Source organism: Hyperolius riggenbachi, chromosome 3 (assembly GCF_040937935.1).
Source record: "Hyperolius riggenbachi isolate aHypRig1 chromosome 3, aHypRig1.pri, whole genome shotgun sequence".
NCBI classification, from domain to species: domain Eukaryota; kingdom Metazoa; phylum Chordata; class Amphibia; order Anura; family Hyperoliidae; genus Hyperolius; species Hyperolius riggenbachi.
In genome coordinates, this window is record NC_090648.1 from 204,238,646 (window position 1) to 204,261,052 (window position 22,407).

Sequence of the window (22,407 nt, forward strand, 5' to 3'; positions counted from 1 at the left end):
GTTAATTTATTGCAATTCAGCCGGCGGCAATGTAACAATTCAAGCCGCCGGCTTTTTCTCTGCCTCTCTCTCCTTCCCCCCCCCCCCCCCCGCCTCTCTCTCCTCCTTTCCCCCGCCTCTCTCGCTCTTCTATGGGCAGCCGGCGGGGACACGCGTGTCCCCCCTCCGGAGTCGTTCGTCGCGGCAGGGTTATCCTGCCATTCTTGCAGAGCGGGTGCTGGCAGAAGCGATGTCTGCAGCCTCCCCGCTCTGCTGCCCTGGCGCCACAAACGACTCTCGGGGAAACGCGTGTCCCCGCCGGCTGCCCATAAGAGGAGAGAGAGAGGCAGAAAAAAAAAAGCCGGCGGCTTGAATTGTTACATTGCCGCCGGCTGAATTGCAATAAATTAACGTTTGGCCGCTGCGCTACGGCGCAGAAGATACATTAACCTCAGAGGAATCAATCCATTTCTAACATTGGCCGCAGCGCAGCGGCCACTTCGCGCATTGGCAAGCCAGAACCCGAAGTGGCCGGCCAGAACTAGAAGTGGCCAAACTTCGGGTTCTGGCCGTAACATATACAAAAAACAATTACATATGGAAAGGAAAATCTAAAATCTGATAATGGCTAGTGAAATAATACTTATTACCTTATGCAGGGTATGGGAATTATGTGCTTTACACAATGTTGGAACTAATGGTAACAGACAGCTCAGCAACAAAGTATGCTGATAGTTTTGGATCCTTCCACTATTGAATAGACAAACTCAACGCTTTCAGTTTGAGGTATACACTTTCACCCCCCCCCCCCCCCCCCAGTATCCTGTATGGCATTCAACATTGGAAATGGGATGCCTAACAAATAAGGGGGATATAGTCTCCTCCTCCTTCTTCTCACAAAGCACCACCAGGTTCCTTGCTGGTGGGTACAACAGTTCTTTATACATCTCTGGCCTAGTGGAGAACCAGTATGAAGGAGTGAGGATTTATGTTGCCATGTCCTCTCCCCAAAACTGTAGTGATGCAATAAGCTGACCCCACTACAGCTAACAAGTTCAGGGGTCTAATCAAACCCCTTAAACTTTTGCCTAAAGTGTTAGCTGATTGAACTCTTGTCAGCTTGCTTGAAGGATAACTGGAAGGTGGCCCAATATCTTGAAATTTCTTTCATTTAACTAACTTCCTACTACTCGTCCCGCCTTAATTCACTGACTTTGTAGGAAGACTCAACTGATGTGGCTGGAGCCATGGCAGTAAATTCAAATAAGCCCTTCATGACTTTTTGTATCTCCAACCATAATTGCCATGAACTTTCGAATTTCCCTGCTGCAAGCCCCAGCACAGTCTGTAGTCATCAGAAGAACTTGAAGACAGATCAGTACAAACTGACAAGGCTGTAGTCTATATGACAGGCTCCATACTGCAATCAAGATCTAGACTGGGCCTAAGAGAGGGACCCTGAAGAGTTTTAGTAAGTTACAAATAAAAATATATTACCACAAAACATTTAGTTTTTTTTTACCCTATGGCTTCTTTTCCATGGGAGGCTAAAGGTGGTGAATTTACAATCTATCAGCTGCCCTCCTGCTGGGCACTTGGTAGCAATTGCCACATGCATTGGAAAAGCGGCTCCCCTATGGAGTAACATCTTAACGTGGCGGTAGTTGTTCTCAGATGTGAAATATTGTAGTTTTTTGCTGCTGGGTAACACCACATTTCAAACTATGATTTGAGTGGTGTTACAAATGCTGCGATTTCGCTGCATGTAATTGCATCTGGAAGGTGCTTGTGGCTGGCAGGCTGAACTGCATGACAAGTGCGTAGTTCAACCTCCAATGGAAAAGAGGGCCTTACTTTCACACACTTTGAGCAGGCTGCAATAGCCAGAGGGTACAGAAACAGAACTACCAGTAATTCATCCTCCACACATGGACACTCATATCCTGCAGTAAAATATCAGTATTTTCAGAAAATGTAATAGTGGGCTAAACATTGAGGCTAGGTTTCCAGTTATGCGTTTTGTGTCAGATTTTTCTCTCAGAAAATTCGCATTGATTTGGCAACTAATGGTAGTGAATGGGGCTGTTTCCATACGATGCGAATTTTCGTACGCGTCAAAAAAACTAAAGGTCCTGCGTCATTTTTTTCGGACATCGAGTGCGATTTGCATGTTTACAGGAAGTTGTCAGCGGTCATGACTAAGCTGTTACTAGGCAGATTATGTTATATGTAACGTGAATTTTCGCGTACGAAAATTAGCATAAAAATTTACATGCACATTTTCACCAAGCAGAAAAATCTTATATGATTTTTTGCAGGTGAAAATATCACGCTACAGTGGAAGCATAGCCTGTGTAAGACACTAAATGCTGTGCTCTGATTTTATACTATTTTCCCTTATGAGGTAATCAAACTGCATGGCAGCAGATTACTTTGTACATGTTTTCCATCCACAGTTTCCTCCATCAACATTTTACTTTTCACCACTCAGATCTATAGCCTGAGCTAAATGTCCATTAACACTACATTACAGTGCTTTTGGTAACACTTTTTTTTTCTATACTTGGATCGTGTGACACACTGAGAAGACATTTACATATGATCTGTGAAATTATACTGCACGATCACATCACAGGAGAATAGAAAGCTGCTAATGATAGCAGATACCTGCACTTTACAAACTAATTTAGATCTTTCATTTTTTTACTTGGAATAAGTAACCTTTCAGTATTTTGGTTTTTGTCCACTGTTCTGTGCTTATCAAGGTTCCTGTCAGGTCAAATGTCCTGCCCCCTGACATATGAGTGCACAGTGCAAGGATTCCTGCACCCCTCTGAAGATAGGCATTACTGGCATCTCTAGATGTGCATGATGCCTAGCTAGCTCACGACTGGCATGCAGGGATCTACAGGGCTCATCATGCATATATAAAATATAAGTTCAAGACTTTTTAGATATTAAAGTACATTTCTATTTCAGAAATTTTGCAGAATCCGTGGATTTCCAAAACTGACTAAAGCTAAAATTGTTCTCAATTTAAAATAGGATTTGTACTTTTTTGAATACAGACTGACCAGTGAGAAAAGGTCCATGCCAAAACATATATACAGTGCTGCCCATAATTATTCATATCCCTGGCAAATTTCGACTTAAAGTTACTTGCTTATATTTGTGTGAGTGAAGTGTGTGCTCTCCTTGAATATTAATGCACCTCATAAAACCTACACACCACAAGCTGTAACCCAAAATTCCTTCCTTTGGAAATAATCTTTTGGAGACTATGCTGTATAACAGGAAATATAATCCTGATTAAGAAAATGGCTTCTATTTTGGGACATTATTTGCAACTTCCTGAAACTGACACGGAAACTAGCAGGTGTAAAGAAAGTCTATTTTAAGACGCAGTTGAGATGAAAATGATCTGTTCGCTGTCATTGCTTTACTTTGCACGATGAAAATTGAAATATTAGAGTTTTAATAAACAAAAAAAAAGAACATACAGGAAATAAACCCACACTACCACAGTAACAGGCAGCAGAGATGGCTTTCATATTCTAAGTTAATAAAATGTATAATCATTTAAAGTCACACAAACATGTAGAGAACACATAAACCCCATGCAAATGATGACCTTGTTAAGATTCAGACTAGGACTCCCTCCTGCAAGACAAGCATGCTAACCACATGATGAAGATTCTGTGTCACCATTACACGTTACTTCTATTGTTTGCTCATGTAAATCACTCTAGTTTCAGCTGCTTCTTACAGCAGGCACATGACAAAAACTATTATACTTAAAGTACCCCTGAACTGTTATTTTTTTCTGCTCTTAATTACAGATGATCCGAACGGTTCGACCGCGAACTTCGGTGGTTCGCATTGAACCTCAAACTATATGCGAGTTCGACCCGCACCCTATACTACATCATTAGGGTCAACTTTGACCCTCTACATCACAGTCAGCAGACACAGGGTAGCCAATCAGGCTACACTCCCTCCTGGAGTCCCCCCCCCCCCTTATAAAACGCAGGCAGCGTCAGCCTTTTCACTCACTCGTGTGGCTGCAGTAATTAGAGAAGGGAGAGAACGTGCTGACATAGGGAAAGCTTAGTTAGTTACATGTGCTAGGCTTGTTAGGTTGCTCCTTCTTGCTGATACTTATTGCTAAAAAGCACTCCTCATCCTCAACAGCTCTTTTGAGAGCTAATGTTGTTCTTGTAATCTATTTTTTTTGTGTGTGTGTGTCCCACAGACACTTGTGTTGCATATACAGCCCTGCAAGTCAGTCTCAGCTGCTGGATCTTGGACCCTTGGTAATTCCTACTGTGCCACTGCCAGGCCCAGCACATTCACTGACTACCTGTGTGTGTGACAGCTGTGCATTTGTAATACCAATCACTGCATAACCACCTGTTCAGAACACCTACCTACCTACGTGAGCGCATGCAGTGTTATATACCACCAGTCACTGCACCTGTGTGTGTGACAGCTGCACATTTGTAATACCAATCACTGCATACCTACCTATTCAGTGCACCTACCTAACTACCTACGTGAGCGCATATATTATATACCAGTCACTGCACCTGTTCACGGTACCTGTGTGTGTGACAGCTGCACATTTGTAATATCAATCACTGCATACCTACCTATTCAGTGCACCTACCTACCTACCTACGCGCATATATTCTATACCAGTCACTGCACCTGTTCACGGTATCTGTGTGTGTGAAAGCTGCATATTTGTAATACTAGTCATTGCATAATTGTTCACAGTACCTGTTTGACCGCACGCTGTGTAATATACCAGTCAATGCATACCTGTTAACTGCACCTGTGTGACAGCTGCACATTGTATTGTAATACCAGTCACTGCATAACTTTCACTGCACATTGTATTAGACAAGTCAGTGCATACCTTTCACGTCACCCTCCCCCCCCCCCCCCCCCCCCGATATGGACAAAACAGGCACAGGCAGAGGCAGACCCAGAGGCAGGCCACCCGGCAGGTCTGTTTGAGGTTGTGCTGACGTGATTTTGTGTGGCCCTGGCCCAAAGTATAGTGCTCAGAAGAAGGCACGTCCCATCAACTCCCAAGATTGTAAGGACGTGGTTCACTATTTAACACCGAACACCTCATCTTCCACAGCCACCAGTGCTACTACCGCTGCATTTGACACTTTGCAGGAGTTATTTAGTGGGGAATTCACTGATTCACAGCCATTATTGTTACAACAAGATAAAGGCACTAAGCAAGTCACACCACCTCATATGTTTGAGTTAGGCAACACTATGGACGTAAGGTGTGAGGAGGGGGAGGATGAAGTACCTGCTGTTGGTGCATTTTATGAGGTGTCTGAGGCAAGCAAAGCTGGGGAGGATGATTATGATGATATGGATTCCAATAGAGGAGATAAACTGGGGGACAGTTCAGAGGGGGGAGTCAGAGAGAAGTAGGAGGAGACTAGTTCCTGAAAGAAGCAGGGGGAGCTCGTCATCAGAAACAGCTGGTGGCAGTGTCCGGCACCATGTATCACCAGCCATTGGACAGCCAGCTAACATGCCCTTCAACTGCTCATGCCACCATAGTGCCCACACCCCTGGGCTCAGCGGTGTGGACATTTTTTTGTGTCTGCCTCAGAGAGACAGATTGTGTCTCTCTGCCGCCGAAAATTGAGCCGTGGAAAGGCCAACAGCCGCGTAGGGACAACTGCCTTACGAAGGCACATGGAGAAAAGGCACAAACTGCAATGGGAAGACCACCTGAGAAAAAGCAGCACACAAAAGAAAATCCATCCTCCTCCTCTTCCTCCTTCAGGTGCATCATCTTCAGCCGCTTTCTCACGTGCACCTAGGGCTGATCGTAACAGCTGAATTCTGATTTCGCCAAAATTTGGTGTACCGCATGCAAAAAAACGAATTTCTTGTTCCGAATTTGTGTTCCAAGTGCATTTCAATTGAATTAAATAGTGCCAACTTCCGCGGTTAATTGTAATGCCCCCATAGATGCTAACATCACCATATTTGCCACGTATGTTAAGCAGATGAGTAGGAACATAGTAAAAAAAATTTTGTGAAAAGACCTTATAGTTTTTGAGCAATTCGATTTCAAAATTTCATAGGAAAAATGGTTTTTAAACTGTGTAAAATGATACTGCTGTAGTACAGGTTACTGCATTCCGAGTTCTGTATACATATTGTATACATTTCATGAAAACAGACAGCGTGGGGTCCCCCCTCCCAAGCCTTCTTAACCCCTTGTCCCCCCATGCAGGCTGGGATAGCCAGAATGCGGAGTCCCGGCCACGTGGGGCTTCGCACCCTGAGCTATACCAGCCCGTATGGTCCCTGGTATGGGGGGTCTCTGGAGGAGAGGGACGGCCAAGCCTCCCCCTCTCCCCCAGAGCCCTTGTCCAATCCATGGACAAGGGGCTCTTCCCCACCTCCGGTGCCCAAGGAGCAGGTGGGGGACGCCAACGTCCAGGGGGGGGGGGGGGTTCATGGTGCCATCCGGGGGTCCCCTTTAACAAGAAGATCCCTGGAGGCCGCCCCCTCCCCAGGTGAAATGAGTATAGGGGTACACAGTACCCCTTACACATTTCCACAAAGAGTTAAAAAAATAAATAAAAATACGACAACGAAAAAAAGTCCTTTATTGTTCTAGATTAACCAAGGATACCTTGCGATATGCCAGTATCCTCAGGAGTGGTCCCACACCAGTATCCTCTTAGGACATCCCACCACCCTCCCACACCGACAAACTCCCGCCACTGAATGGTCACAGTCAGCCTCTGCATCTGTATAGCAGAGGCTGGGAACACGAAAATTTTGCCTTTGAAACAAGAAATTTCGGCAAACAGTGATGCAATAAAAATGGCCACTGGGAAATCCCCGAACGCTGGAGGCCATATTAGAGTGGAGAAACCAGCCATTTTTCCACATAGATGTGCTTTGAGTCCTATGGGAGAAAAGCGCTTTACAAATGTTATTGTATTGTATTATTGTATCTCTGGCACACAGCATTGGGTCAAGGGTCCATCTGACCACGGATGCCTGGTCTGCCAAGCACGGTCAGGGCAGGTACATTACTTACACAGCCCATTGGGTCAACGTGGTGACTGCTGGCAAGCAGGGAGTAAGTGGCTGTGCGGCGGACCTAGTTGTGACACCTCCACAGCTTGCAGGCAGGCCTCCTGTCACCTCCTCTCCTCCTGCTACATCCTCTTCGCTGTCGTCCTTCTCCTCCTCCTTGGCTGAGTGGCAGTTCAACTCTACTGGTGCTGCGATCTCCTCTCCAGCTACACAGCCCCATCTCCCCAGGGCCTATGCTGCATGCCAGGTACGACGGTGTCATGCCATCTTAGACATGTCTTACCTCAAAGCAGAGAGCCACACTGGAGCAGCTCTCCTGGCTGCTCTTAACAAACAGGTGGATCAGTGGCTGACACCGCACCAACTGGAGATCGGCAACGTGGTGTGTGACAACGGCAGCAATCTCATTTCGGCTTTGAATTAGGGAAAGTTGACACATGTACCTTGCATGGCACATGTGCTGGATCTCATAATTCAGATATTTGTGTCTAAGTACCCAGGCTTACAGGACGTCCTGAAGCAGTCCAGGAAGGTGTGTGGTCATTTCAGGCGGTCTTACACGGCCATGGCATGCTTTGCCGATATTCAGTGGAGAAACAATTTACCGGTGAGGCGCTTCATTTACGATAGCCCAACTCGCTGGAATTCAATGCTCCTGATGCTACAACAGGGGAAAGCCGTCAAACAGTATCTCTACAACTACAGTCAAAGGACATGCTCTGGGGAGATGGGGATGTTCTGGCCGAAGTACTGGACACTCATGCGAAATGCCTGCAGGATCATGCGGCCGTTTGAGGAGGTAACAAACCTGGTGAGTCACAGTTAAGGCGCCATCGGCGACTTGATTCCATATGCTTTCTTCCTGGAGCGTGCCGTGCGTAGAGTGGTGGATCAAGCTGTGGAGGAGCAGGAACAGGAACAGGAGGAAGAGTTGTGGGATCAATTCTCAGCAGAAGCAGATGATTCCTCAACACCTGCGGCAGCACAGAGGGTGGAGGAGAAGGAGGAAAAGTCGTGTGGGGAAGAGGAGTCAGATGATGAGGAAGGTGTTTTTTTTTTTTTTTTTTTTGGAGGAGGAGGAGGAGGAAGAACTGCAGTAGGTGTCACAGGCGGCTTGTGCTGCTCAACTTTCCCGTGGTATTGTTCGTGGCTGGGGGGAGGAGGTGAACTTACCCGACATCACTGAGGAAGAGCAAGAGGAGATGGATAGTACGTCTGCAGCCAAATTTGTGCAGATGGCATCTTTCATGCTGTCCAGTCTGTTGAGGGACCCCCGTATAGAAAAACTCAAGGGGAATGAGCTGTACTGGGTGGCCACGCTACTAGACCCTCGGTATAGGCACAACGTGGCGGAGATGTATCCAAATCACCAGAAGGCAGAAAGGATGCAGCACTTGCAGATTAAACTAGCAACTATGCTTTACAGTGCGTTTAAGGGTGATGTCACAGCACAACGGAATAAAGGTGCCACTGCCAGTAATCCATGACCACGCAGGCAAGGACAGAACGCTCTAGCGATCTCATGGTAATATCGGACATGTGGACATTCTTTAGTCCAACGTCTCGCCTTAGCCCTTCCGGATCCACCCTCCACCAATGCCTGGACTGGCAGGTAGCCAACTACCTGGCCTTAAGTGTGGATGTAGACACTGTGAGCAGTGATGAACCCCTGTCTACTGGGTGCGCAGACTTGACCTGTGGCCAGAGCTTTCACAATTTTCCATCCAACTTCTGTCTTGACCTGCCTCAAGCGTCCTGTCAGAAAGGACCTTCAGCGCAGCTGGAGGCATTGTCACTGAGAAGAGAAGTCGCCTAGGTCACAAAAGTGTTCAGTACCTCACCTTTATCAAAATTAATGAGGCACGGATCCCGGGGGCTACTGCCCACCCGAAGAATAAGTCAGTCCCCACATAGCATCTCTGCCTGCAGGCCACTTGACTGCCTTCTCCGCCACCACCAACAGGGTCCAGGACTCCAGGCGGATTCCTGAATTTTTAAGGCCGCTGCTAGCAGCAGCCGCTATAATAATTTTTCTGGTGCGTGTACATGCCTGCCTAATTTTTCTGGCTGCACTGCAGCTGCAACAACAAATCAAAAGGCATGTACATGTGTCAATTCCCCTTCATAATCGTTAACTGGCCGCAGGTGAAGGGGCTTGCGTATCACAATGAAGCAATGACAGACGGCTATATAAGTGTCTTGGGGGGGGGGAAGGGGCACACCCAAGATAATAAGGTCGTTGCTTTATTGTGGACAGACCAAATTCGAACAGCTGGACAGTCACTGTTCTGTCATTGAGCTACCTCAGCCCGGCGACCATATGGGCTGGAAAGCCGCCATCACCTGCACTTCTGCTCGTCATGTTGCGCACCAGTCCAGCACGGCCATCACTACACAAACAGCTGTGTGCGGTGCGTTACACAGTGAGTTTGGTCTGTCAGTGTGAAGCAGTACTCTAATTACACTACCTGATTGATGTATACACACGCGAGATGTTTTAAAGTGGTATTGTCACCATAAAAATCAAATTTCAACAGCAACTGGTCTGAGTTTATTAAGTGATAAAGATGTTAATCCTGCATTCAAAACTTGCAAAACTTTTTCTGCTGTTATGGTTTGGAGTTATCACATACTTTATGAGCGCTGGCCTTAGTGTCAAACAGTTGAATGCTGGGAGTTATTTTTATCTATAATATATTCCTCCTCTTCCATTTCTTTCCCTGCATTGCTGCTTATCAGAAAAACCCTCTGATCACTTGTGTTTACAACAGGCATGGGCAAACTCGGCCCTCCAGCTGTTACTGAACTACAAGTACCACAATGCATTTGCCTTTATGAGTCATGACTGTGGCTGTCAGACTCCTGCAATGCATTGTGTGGACTTGTAGTTCCTTAACAGCTGGAGGGCCAAGTTTGCCCATGCCTGGTTTACAAGCAAGGCTGAGGTGACTCAGTGATTGGATGTGTAAATAAAAAAAGACTGTGCAGTTGTTAGTATACACCTCAGTGGGAGTGTCTAAAAACTCTGGGAGGAGGGCAGCTAATGAATGCACAATGAGTAAGAGAAGGGAGGGGGGGAAACAAGAGTCAGGGAGGATATGATGTCAGCATTAGCTTGGCAAGATGGCCACTGCCTAGAATAGGATTTTCCGCTTTTCCTTTGTAAAATTCACAGGAATCATTACGTGGATAGCACAATACATCTGTTATGTAAGTAGAAGTAGTATTTATCTACTTATATATGTGTTTTTAATTTCTAGGTTAGCATGGGTGTCGCTTGTTCTTTAAAGCACTTTAGGTCTCCAATTTAGCATGCAATGTGATTTCTGCCCTTAAAACGCTGCTGTGCATCAAATCCAGATTTTTCCCCGGGACTTTTGGCGTGCATCCCACTCCGCCATGCAAAAACTCAGATGTTAGACCCCTTGAAACATCTTTTCCATCACTTTTGTGGCCAGCATAAATGCTTCTAGTTTTCAAAGTTCGCCTCCCCATTGAAGTCTATTGCGGTTCGAAAAGTTTGCACGAACCGAACTTTTTGCGGAGGTTCGCGTTTGTGGTTTGCGAACCTAAAATTGGAGTTTTGAGCCATGTCTACTCTTCATTACATTTTTTCTCTAATGCTGTGACCACCCTCACCCTCCAGGTCCCCATGTAGCCATCGTACTGCCTAGCCATGGGCGGGGAGGAAGTAGCAGTTCTTTTTTATTTTCTGCCCGTCCCTGGTAACGCTCCCTTACAGCCTCGCTTATGGTTCCTGATAATGCAGATAAAGCGGAGGAGAACTGTAACGTTCGTGCGCTTCGGCATAGTTGTAATTCTTGTGCAGCATAGTTGGGCAATACGTTAAAGCCCAAATCCAAAGAAAAAGTATTTCACTTTCAGATGTTGTGAAATGGATTTAATACCTATTTGGGTCTCACTACTGCCTGTGTTTCCAATGGGAAGATTGTTTTCCCACTTCCAGGACCATAATACTTTTTTTTTTTATACCAAATTTAGTGATTCTGGAGATAGGACACTAGGGATAGTAAAACTTGATGGAGGTTGTAACTTTTTCCAACTTAAAGGAAACTCGAGGTAAAAAGAAATCAAAAAGATTAACAATTGCATCTCCTTCCCTGTTAAATGGGTATCACCTACATTAACCAGCTGGGCGGTATGGACGAGCTCCTTTTTATCAAATAAAAAGAAGCACACGCAGCCGGCACTTTGCCAGCCGCGTGTGCAATCTGATCGCCGCCGCGGCGCTGCGATCCACCGCGTACAGCGGCGAAAGAGGGTCCCCCCGCCGCCCGAGCCCAGCGCAGCCAGACCAAACAGTTCCAGCCAGCGCTAAGGGCTGGATCGGAGGCGGCTGACGTCAGGACGTTGGCTGACGTCCATGACGTCACTCCGCTCGTCGCCATGGCGACGAGAAAAGCATAACAAGAAGGGCCGCTTATCGCGGCCTTTCTTGTTACTTCTGATCGCCGTCCGGTCGCCAGCCTGGCGATCTTAATAGAACATCAGGCTGGTTAAGGTATTTTGAAAATTGTTGTGACAGCGCTCCTCTTCTTATTGACTATATATCTGCAATAAACAAGCTCCACATAGTGCATTACCAATAATACAAATTGAATGCATGCACATCCACCCAGTGATAATTAGTGTTTTGTTTTCCACTCCACGTGACATCCAAATCCACTCCCTCCAATGCAGCCGCTCACCGGATAGATGCCACCTCAAACTCCAGGTGGGTCTAACGCTTTGCCGCACGGCAACAAACTTCACAACTCCAGTACTTCAACTTGTATAAAATCTCCAGTTTAATCCACAAAGATCATGTAAAAACAAATAGATGGCACATAGCATAATACTGTTTGCACACACAATTTCCTGGCCTGTGCACTCCAGTACACTCACTTGAATCAAAAGGTTATGCGCATATCGGGCTTCTCAGCCCAGCAATATCGTTCTCTCACCGCGGCGTCGGCGTCCCGTACTCCCGCTGTCCCGACTGTACCAGCGCTCAGTCTCCTTGCATGCGTCCCGCTGCTCTGTGACGTCAGACGCACCTGACTCCGCCCTACGCGTTTCTTCCAATAGGACTCATCAGGGGCTGACGTCACAGGCACGCCGACGTCTGTTATAGCAGCGGGCTCCTGCCCGCTGCCCGCTGCTATAACAGACGTCGGCGTGCCTGTGACGTCAGCCCCTGATGAGTCCTATTCTCACCATTTTTTCTCATTTAAGGTACCCTTTAAGTTGCCTTCATTTTTCCTAACATATCCTGTATATTCAGGTTTATAGATATATGTATCGTATTTTGTCAAGGATTGTTTCAAGTGGGCTGCTCTAAGGCTGCTTTCACAGTGAGACGTTACAGGCGCACGTTAGTGCAGCCTGTAATGCACCCCACCGCACAGCAATGAAAAATCAATGGGCTGTTCATAGTGCCCACGTTGCGTTACACAGTAACGCTGCACGTTCGTTTGAAGTGCAGCGTACTGTGCGTTCTAGTGGCTTAAGCCGCGTTAGACTGTATGCACATGCTCAGTATGGAGTTTTTTGTATTTCAGGGGCGGAGAGGCCGCTACGTAGCCAGGCACATGGCTGCTTGACATTCAGTGCACTTGCTACTGACCACGTGATGCGGAGAGCTCCGCTCACGTGGTCTCCGCAGAGCCTCCGACAGAGCAGGCGCACCAAGAGCTGCTTGTAATGCGGCTCTTGGTAGCGTCCTGCTCCCACACCACCAGGCGTTGCGTTAGGGGCACGTTATGTACCCTATAACGTCCCCTAAACGCAACGTCTTGGTGAGAAAGCAGCCTAAATGCCATGTCTTAATCTGCATTTAGTAGGTTCAACAGGCCTTTAATCAGCATTATACCCAGCCCTTTGCATTAGGAGTTCTATATTTTTGTACTGGCAAGGAAGATTTGTTCAAGAGTTGTTTCCGAGGATTAAATGCCAAGGGGACTCCGTATCGATTACTAATTGAATTTGCCTGTGACATGTATTCTACCACTTACTCAGTTTGAGAAGTGCTCAAACACAAATACATTTCGGAGACAGAGGCAGTCAGTGAGAACTGCGGGCTTTGCCAAGTGCCATTATTGGAAATTAGAAGCTGACAACACGAAAAGTACATCATGTAAATCTGGCACATAATTCTCCTGGAACAGAAGCAAAGTATGATGCCTGAAATAAGCAAATTACAACTCACACTATATCTGCTGATTTTTAAAAAGCTTTCAGTGCTGCTTGAGTGATAACATCAGTATACAGTATTAAATTACTTTAAAACCTTGTACAGTATATAAAATCTTGAAGGACCCAATTTAGGACATTTTAATTGTTCTGTCCACCATGGCACATTGTAAACAGTGAGACAGCTGATTCCAGAACCAAAATCTGAATATATTAGCCAACTAAATTCAGACTTCTGAGGAATTAGGCTTGGCATTGTTCAATAAATGCAGGAAATGTACCGGTAACTATGGTAAACCGTATGTAATGTATGTACTTCTGGTAAGTAGTCAGTCCAGGGATCAGATTCCCAGGACATAATTGCCAGGCTAATAAGTCTGGTTAAACAGTTCAATGACAAATCTCCAGTAACACCAGGCAGTGATTAAGTGATTTAATTGGATGGAATGAACTGTAAAGTTTATTTGAGTTAACTGTTGGTCACCTATGACTGAAGCTCACATTCAGGAACAATGTTTAAAGGCATTTAATGGAACTGTTGTACACGCATTACGCATAGAAATACAGTATTGTATTTGCAGATACAAATGCAGCATAAGATAGCTCTACATTTCCTCCTCAACCCTCCCCAGCTGTCTGCTTACGTCCCCACTCCTAGCCATTCTATAGTCACGATAGTCAGTGGGGTAGCATGGCTTCAATTGACAGAGCTATCAATTTCCTCCCTTCTTTTTTAAAGCAGACCTAAACACATAACTTCCTCTCTGCTCTAAAAGATAAGCAACAGCATAATAACCTTTAAAGAAAAACATTTCTTTGTTACAACTTATAGACCTCATACAATAAACCTGTAGTGTTTACGTTCTGGAATTCCTGGGAGCATAGAAAGGGATAACTTTCTGGGTTTACTTATTAGCACAGAACAAGGGCTGACAGCTCTGATTAACACTTGCTGATTAGTAGCTGATAAGGGGTAATTAGACAGGCTCTTCTGTCTGAACACACACAGTGAATTTCTCAGCAACTGTGTTTAACTTGTGTGCTTTGCAAGAGTTTAGGTCTGCTTTAACCACTTCACCACTGAAGGGGTTTTACCCCTTGAGCACCAGAGCAATTTTCACCTTTCAGCGCTCCTTCCATTCATTCGTCTATAACTTTATCATTACTTATCACAATGAAATTAACTATATCTTGTTTTTTCCGCCACCAATTAGGCTTTCTTTAGGTGGGACATTATGCCAAGAATTATTCTATTCTAAATATGTTTTAATGGGAAAATAGGAAAAATGTGGGAAAAAATTAATTATTTTTCAGTTTTCGGCCATTATAGTTTTTAAATGATGCATGCTACTGTAATTAAAACCCATGAAATGTATTTGCCCATTTGTCCCGTTTATAAAAACGTTTAAATTATGTCCCTATCACAATGTTTGGCACCAATATTTTATTTGGAAATAAAGGTGCATTTTTTTCAGTTTTGCGTCCATCCCTAATTACAAGCCCATAGTTTATAAAGTAACAGTGTTGTACCCTCCTGACATAAAAATTTAAAAAGTTCAGTCCCTAAGGTAACTATTTATGTATTTTTTTAATTGTAAATTTTTATTTTTTTTTTAATTACAAAAAAAAAAAAAAGGGGAGTGTGGGAGGTAATGAGTTAATTTTTTGTGTATAAGTAATGAATTTGTATGTGAAAAATGATTTAGGGTGTAGTTTTACTATTTGGCCACAAGATGGCAACAGTAACTTTTTGTTTAATGCGACCTCCAAGCGTCCTTCCGGACGCTTGGAGGAAGTACTAGGAGGCTGGGTAAGTTGTTTTTTTTCACAATGATCGCGCTGCTTAGCGGAAAAGCAGCGGAACATTACGGGGCTTAGATCAACGAACGGGAATGGATTTTCCCGTTCATTGATCTCCGGGCGAGCAGCGGGCGGCGTGTTTACGAGCGGGAGTGCGCGCTACAGCGAGCGGGAGCGCGGAAAGTACGGATTTCTCCGTCCCTGGGGGTTAAAGGATGGAAAAAGGGACAGAGAAATTCGTACGGGCGGGGGTAAAGTGGTTAAAGAGACTCTGTAACAAAATTTTCAACCTTAGTTCTTCTATCCTATAAGTTCCTTTGCCTGTTCTAATGTGCTCTGGCTTACTGCAGCTTTTCCTAATTGCACAGTGGCTGTGTTATCTCTGTTATATGATCTAATCTGTTTCCTTCTGTCGGCTCTGTCGGGCTAAGGCTTGAATGTGTGGAATGTGCAGGGCTGCTTGTGATTGGATAGAAGTGATACACACCCTCTGCAGGCCCTCTGCAGGCTCTGTATGACTCACACACTCTGCTTATGGGAGCCTATCACAAGCTGGTTAGTTTGTTTGTAAACACTGCCTAAAACTGTTAATTACAAGCCAGGATTGCAGCAGAGAGTGGCAGAAACAGCACAGAGGGGCCCAGGAGAACATTATGAATAGAATGGTATGCTTTTTGCTGTAAACATTTTAGAGTACAGATTCTCTTTAAGCACACCTTTAATTTAAAAAGTTGCACTATTTAGGTGTGTTCATGCTCCCACATGTCTAATTGTCTATACAGTTGTTAGAGAAATTCCCTTTAGTCACATGAGCAGACATCTGTGTACAAACTATAGAGCTGACAGTATATGTGGGAGATCCTTTCTCTGCAGAGAACTTAACCCTAACCCCCCCCCCCCCCCCCACACACACACACACATATACACACACACACACACACACACACACTTCCTCCCTCTGCTCCCACCTGTGGGAAGGGTCAGCTTTTAGTTCACAGAAATAGTTTGGATAGTACCCTCTCTACATTTTCTCCTGCAAGTGATGATGGGATAGAGGTAGCAGTATGGACGGCTTATGGATTGATGTTCGGTCTAGCTAATCTGAAGTGACATTAGTGTCATTAGCACAGACAGTCATGGGGGGTCTCAGACTTAAATATTAACCTGAACCAACATCTTCAGGCGACAGGTAAAGCTCTGCCCCCCTACTCGACAGTGCAATTGTGTCCATGTTCTAGAACAGTGTTTCTCAACATATTATTGGTATGTCCCCTTTTTAAAGCCCTTTACTCACCAAGTACCCCCTAGCATAGGAAACATTATCACAAGTACCCCTGACAAATATATATTTAATTGTAGTACATGATAAATGGTTCTAAACAATTTCCAAGCATTTACTATTGCTTTTAATTAGCTAAAACACTAATTTGGTGCTGTTTAAATAAGATTTATCATTTTCTAAATCTCTAAATTTCTTATTCCTGGTTAAGTATACCAAGCCTGAGTGCCCCCTGGAACCATCAGAAGTACCCCCTGGGGTACGCGTACCACATGTTGAGAACCTAGGTTCTAGAAGATTGCCGAAGCTCTTTGGAAACCTCTGCCTGTGTTGCTGTAGCCCGGCCCAGAAGCTTCGATTGTCGAGCTAGGGTTGTGCTGCGGCAACGCAGATGAGCATGGCCGGGGCCTTGATTAAAAACAGTATGGATTATTTGGGCTCAACTTTATGAGCATTGTTGCAACTGCTTCACACCTCCCAGAAGATCTACAAACTTGGTCACCCTCAGAGTCTACCTCTAAACCTTTGGAGACAGAACTTACTGCCATGCTGCCCCTAACTCTTGGAACTCCTTGCCACACTCAATCCAGACATCTCCATCCCCAAAGGCATTTAACGAGGAACTGTAGTCAAGGATCAAACTTCATCCCAATCAGTAGCCGATATCCCCTTCCCCACAAAAAAAATCTTCAAACGGATCATCAGGGATCTCTGTATGGCTGATATTATGGCGAACCCCTTCCCACAGTGTGATGTCAGCACCTAGGTACTGACATGACACTGTGGGAGCCTTGTTGCATTGTGGGAAATAACAGCTGTTAGCAACTGCCAAAAATACAGCATCTCCTTCCACAGACATCACCTGCCAGCAGTGAATATGTCACCATGTGATACATTTCATAATGTAAATCAGGGAGAGGAAAGATTTTACAATGGGCAAACACTGACTAAATAATTTATACAGAATTATTGTAAAAATTTTGCATTTTTTTGCATTACGTTATTTTCACTGCAGTTCCACTTTAATAATGATCTGTGTTGTCTAAAGTGGTCTTAAACTCAGCATTTCTTCTTTGCTCTATAAGATTATTTACAGCCTTAAGTACCAGAAAATAAAATTGTAGCAGAAGAGTATTCAAACAGTTAAACACAGAACTTTGTTTTGCAGTGGAAATCCCCTGCAGTTTGTGATCCGCTTCCGAAGAAGAGATAACATTATCTTTTGTTTACATTCCTCTGTTGCTACTGCTTGGAACTGCTTGGAACTGACAAGCAGAGACAAATGAAAAATTATAACTAGATAGCTGCTGTATTTACTGTATATATTAAAATCTATTAATACATTATTAATAAATTAAATTCTACCTATGCATATGCATAGCCTGGGCGCGCTACCAGTAAAATTGAGAATTGCGCAAAAAAAGTGGGATCAGCGCATCACCAGGCCGCCTCTGAATGGCCTCAGCTCAGAGATGCGCTGAGCCCCCCCAGAAACTGCAAACGCACCTTGAACCCAAACAGAGGCTCTGCATATACACCAATTCTCAATGTTACTGGTAGCGCGCCCAGGCTATGCATATGCATAGGTAGAATTTAGTTAGTGTTAGGTCCCCTCCCATGGAGGAAAGACTTCTTCGACAGTGGGAGGGACAAGTACCTAACAAATTGCAAATTGTTAGTGAAACTAACATCCTCCAAGTGGTAGACAGGTCATGTGTATGCTCATTGTGTATTTGAATCCCATGAGTGGGGTGTGCACTTTTTTGCAGGTAAGCACTCATCTGTTTTTAAGTAGCGCTGTTCATTTCTTTGCTATGTTTGATTGATTTATTTCTGGTCAGCTGCTCCCACTTAATAGTTTTCCTTTGGTGTATATGCAGAGCCTCTGTTTGGGTTCAAGGTGCGTTTGCAGTTTCTGGGGGGGCTCAGCGCATCTCTGAGCTGAGGCCATTCAGAGGCGGCCTGGTGATGCGCTGATCCCACTATTTTTGCGCAATTCTCAATTTTACTGGTAGCGCGCCCAGGCTATGCATATGCATAGGTAGAATTTAGTTAGTGTTAGGTCCCCTCCCATGGAGGAAAGACTTCTTCGACAGTGGGAGGGACAAGTACCTAACAAATTGCAAATTGTTAGTGAAACTAACATCCTCCAAGTGGTAGACAGGTCATGTATATGCTCATTGTGTATTTGAATCCCATGAGTGGGGTGTGCACTTTTTTGCAGGTAAGCACTCATCTGTTTTTAAGTAGCGCTGTTCATTTCTTTGCTATGTTTGATTGATTTATTTCTGGTCAGCTGCTCCCACTTAATAGTTTTCCTTTGGTGTATATGCAGAGCCTCTGTTTGGGTTCAAGGTGCGTTTGCAGTTTCTGGGGGGGCTCAGCGCATCTCTGAGCTGAGGCCATTCAGAGGCGGCCTGGTGATGCGCTGATCCCACTTTTTTTGCGCAATAAATTAAATTAATTAAATTAATATTAATAAAATGCAATGGCAGCTTTCAGAGCAGATAAACTGTACCTTGGCACCTTGTAATGTGTAAAAAAAAAGGCAATATTGCTTGTGCACAAAAGCAAATATGATAACTGTATGGGTAATAAAAAGTAGGAAAAAACATTTTTATTGAATGTTATGTAAAAAGTTTTATTCCACTTTAATGCCAAAACGCACATCTATGTGAATTACAGATATAATCAGAAAGCATAGAGGTGAGAACAGCACTGGCCTAGGCAAACAGGCAGCACGGCCAATCAAACCTAGAATTACAGTTCTTTTAAGACATGTTGTAAGCAGGAAGGTGACAGCTGCGAATTGCACTTGTTCAAAAGAGACATTATCAAAACTATAGATTGCATAGCTTAATAGCTGGCTTTGATGTTTAAAATTATTATTCGGGTCTTAAATGTAGACATGAAAAGTGGCTACTATACATTGTGATTTCCTCTGCCTTATGAATCTGACCCTTCAAGAAGCACTGCTGCAGCCAGAATCATTCAGGGAGAAGACAAGCATGTAGCCTCTGATTTGCAGCTCTTTTGGCAGATTATTAGTTCCCATCACTGCACAATGCCTCTCATTTTAGTCCTTCCAGTCAGCCTAGCAATTACATCAATGGCTCACAAGACACTGGAAGATTTTTTTAAAGACATAAAAGGCAGGAATTGGCAGTTTTGATCAGGAAGTACATTTTGGAACAGCTAGCTGCAAATTCAGTGAGGCTTAATTTCACTCACAGTCTAAGGCACTTTCCCATCACTTGTACATTACGGATAATGGGCTGCTAGAGTAACATTTCTAGAATCTATATGTGCAGGCAATACCATTGTTAGGATATAAGTGGATTAGCATAAGACAGTCTGACCATCTAGTTACAGTTGTCTATTATGCCTACACAGAATGAGCAAGTCAACATGTACTATGTAACATGCTGTTAAATTTAAAGTGAAAGGGAAAAAACAAACACAGAAAAAAGTTGCATAGACTCTCACAGTAAGTCAGCTATTTCAGAATATACAATGTTCAGCCAGCATGGTGGATCAGAGTCGCAGCCATGAGTATCAATAAATCATTAGCAATGCATTCAGTTGTAGAAACAGAACAATACTGAATTCAGTGTGGATGCTGAAATCCAATAGCTTATTATTATTGGAAATTGGTTTCAGTATATTCTGAAATTTTGATCCTCTAATTACGTACTTTCTATTCCTCTGTCTGATTCCTGCTTGCACAAATTCTAAATGGAGCAAACTAGAGAAATCACTCTCTGTTCTCCCCTCCGTGTCATCTATTGATCATTTTCTGCTGGATATAACTGGTACATCTTCATATAAACCAGCGCACAACATCACTGCAGTGCCTCTGGTCAGATCTGCTTTAAAGTGGTCTGAAACTCAGCATTTATTCTTTGCTCTAAAAGATTACTTACAGCTTTAAACCTACTACAAAAAATAAAATTGTAACAGAACAGCATTCAAACAGTTAAACACACCACTTTGCTCTGCACTATAAGCCCCTTCAGCTTCTGATGCGCATCCGAAGAGGAGAAAACATTATCTTTTTTTTTACATTTCTCTGTTGTTACATTCTTAGGCGCGCTGAAAAAGAGCTCTCTTTGCTTCAAGCATGCACACAGTTCAAAAGAGCTCACTAGAAGATTTTAATATAGAATTATAACAGCTATGAATAAAATGCAATGGCACCATTCAGAGCAGATAAACTGTACTTTGGGAACTTGCAATTTGTAACTGGACAAAATTAATTGTGCACAAAGCAAATATAGTAACTTTGTGTAATAAAAAGTAAGAAAACACACTTTTATTGAATGTTATGTCTGTGAGTTTTATTCCACTTTAACCACTAGCCGGCCGTGTCACGCCGATGGGCGTGGCCACGGCAGCAGCCCCAGGGCTACCTATCGCCGATTGGCGTAAGGTCCTGTGGGCGTGTTTTGCAGGAGATCACGCTCAGCTATCAGCCTCCCAGCAGCGATCGCCGCTAGGAGATGTTAGACGGTGAAACTGCCATCTATTTACATGGTACAGCACTGCGATTTACGGCAGTGCTGTACCCCCTCCCCCCCTCCCCTCCCAGGATGCACAAGAGCAATTAGCTCTTATTGGCTGAAGCCTATGACAGCCGATCGCTGTCATAGGCTGGCTAGGGGAGGAAGTAGTTAAGAAACATAAATCCATTTTCATAACAAGGTGAACCACTGCAGTGGTTTCTCAGCAAGTAAATATAAGACTTGCTTCAGAAAGACTTTGTTGCACTGACTTGCTTGTACATAGTTGAGCAATGTTTACGCTGGGAAAAGATCCCATTTGGCTGTACAAATATATATAAATGTATATATTCACAAACATAAGCTCCCATTTGACCAATGCATATTGAATTAATTATAGAATAACTAAGATTACAGCTTTTATTAGCAAAACGACTACAACAAAATTACCACGTAACTTGTCTTTAACTGAATAAACCCACAAACAATTTTATGCTATGTCTGCATTTTCAGCAATAAGTCAACTGATGCATGTACATACGTAGGTTTATTAAAAATGGATGAATTCCTCCTATTGTAAAACCTGCAGCCTCAACTGAAATGATCTCCTTTATATATACAAGCTGTCGTTTGTAGTTTCTCACACCTGCCTAAATGAGCAAAGTACAAACGACAAACCTCATGTTCACCGGGGTTATATGATGGGTAGGAGGTGCAACAACACTGCAACAATTTATACTTTTACCAATATAGCTCTGAAATGGACGATGCATTTAATAGCAACAAGACAGAATTCTGGAAGTAGGATGAAGCCAACCTGAACACATACACACATTATCAATATAGCCCTAATGTACTACTGTGTTTCCCTGAAAATAACCCGCGTCTTTAAAAAAAAAACACATTCCACTACATCATAAGGTTCAAAACCCTAATTTCCATCATGAATTTCTCATAATTGACTATTTCTTTTTACATGTACAATAATCTACATTTACAGAGAGCCTGGCACTTGCCAATCCGTATTATTTTGGGTATCCTGGGGTTTATTAGTGCGCTTCTTTGAAGGGGGGGAGGGGTCTCCTTTCCTTGGTGAAGGGTCTATCTGTCCTGCTGCATTCTGTTGCCATTTGATTTAAAATTTGTACATGCATACCGTAGCAGCCTGTACACTATTTAAATTTCCTGTATATGTACTATAACTAGAGCTTATTTTTGAAATGGGGCTTATATTTAACACATCCTCAAAAATCCTGAAAAATCATGGCCACAAGACTGACACAAAAGCATAATCTGAACCTTGGACCTTAAACACTCAGGGCCATATCCTATTCAAGGTGATAAGCAGCTTGCAGAAAGGATTACCCGCAAATCCTATAACCAGTTTCCTTTGCACGATGGCCAATTGTTAGGGAGCGATGCTCCCATGCTACAGGTGATGGGGAGTGAAGATTTACGCTGTGGTGCTGTCCGCTGTGGTGCTGTCCTTCAGCACCACAGGTCTCGCTCAACAGAGATGCACACACACCCACCGAACATCTTCGACCGCTGCATCTAGCAGTCTCC

The 22,407-nt window shown here is 44.0% G+C and overlaps 1 protein-coding gene across 3 annotated transcripts in view; it reads right to left on the reverse strand.

Moving 5' to 3' along the window:
• Positions 1 to 22,407, reverse strand: part of OTUD7A (OTU deubiquitinase 7A) — a 259,837-nt gene that overhangs the window by 109,857 nt on the left and 127,573 nt on the right. The gene's annotated exons all lie outside the window — the stretch shown is intronic.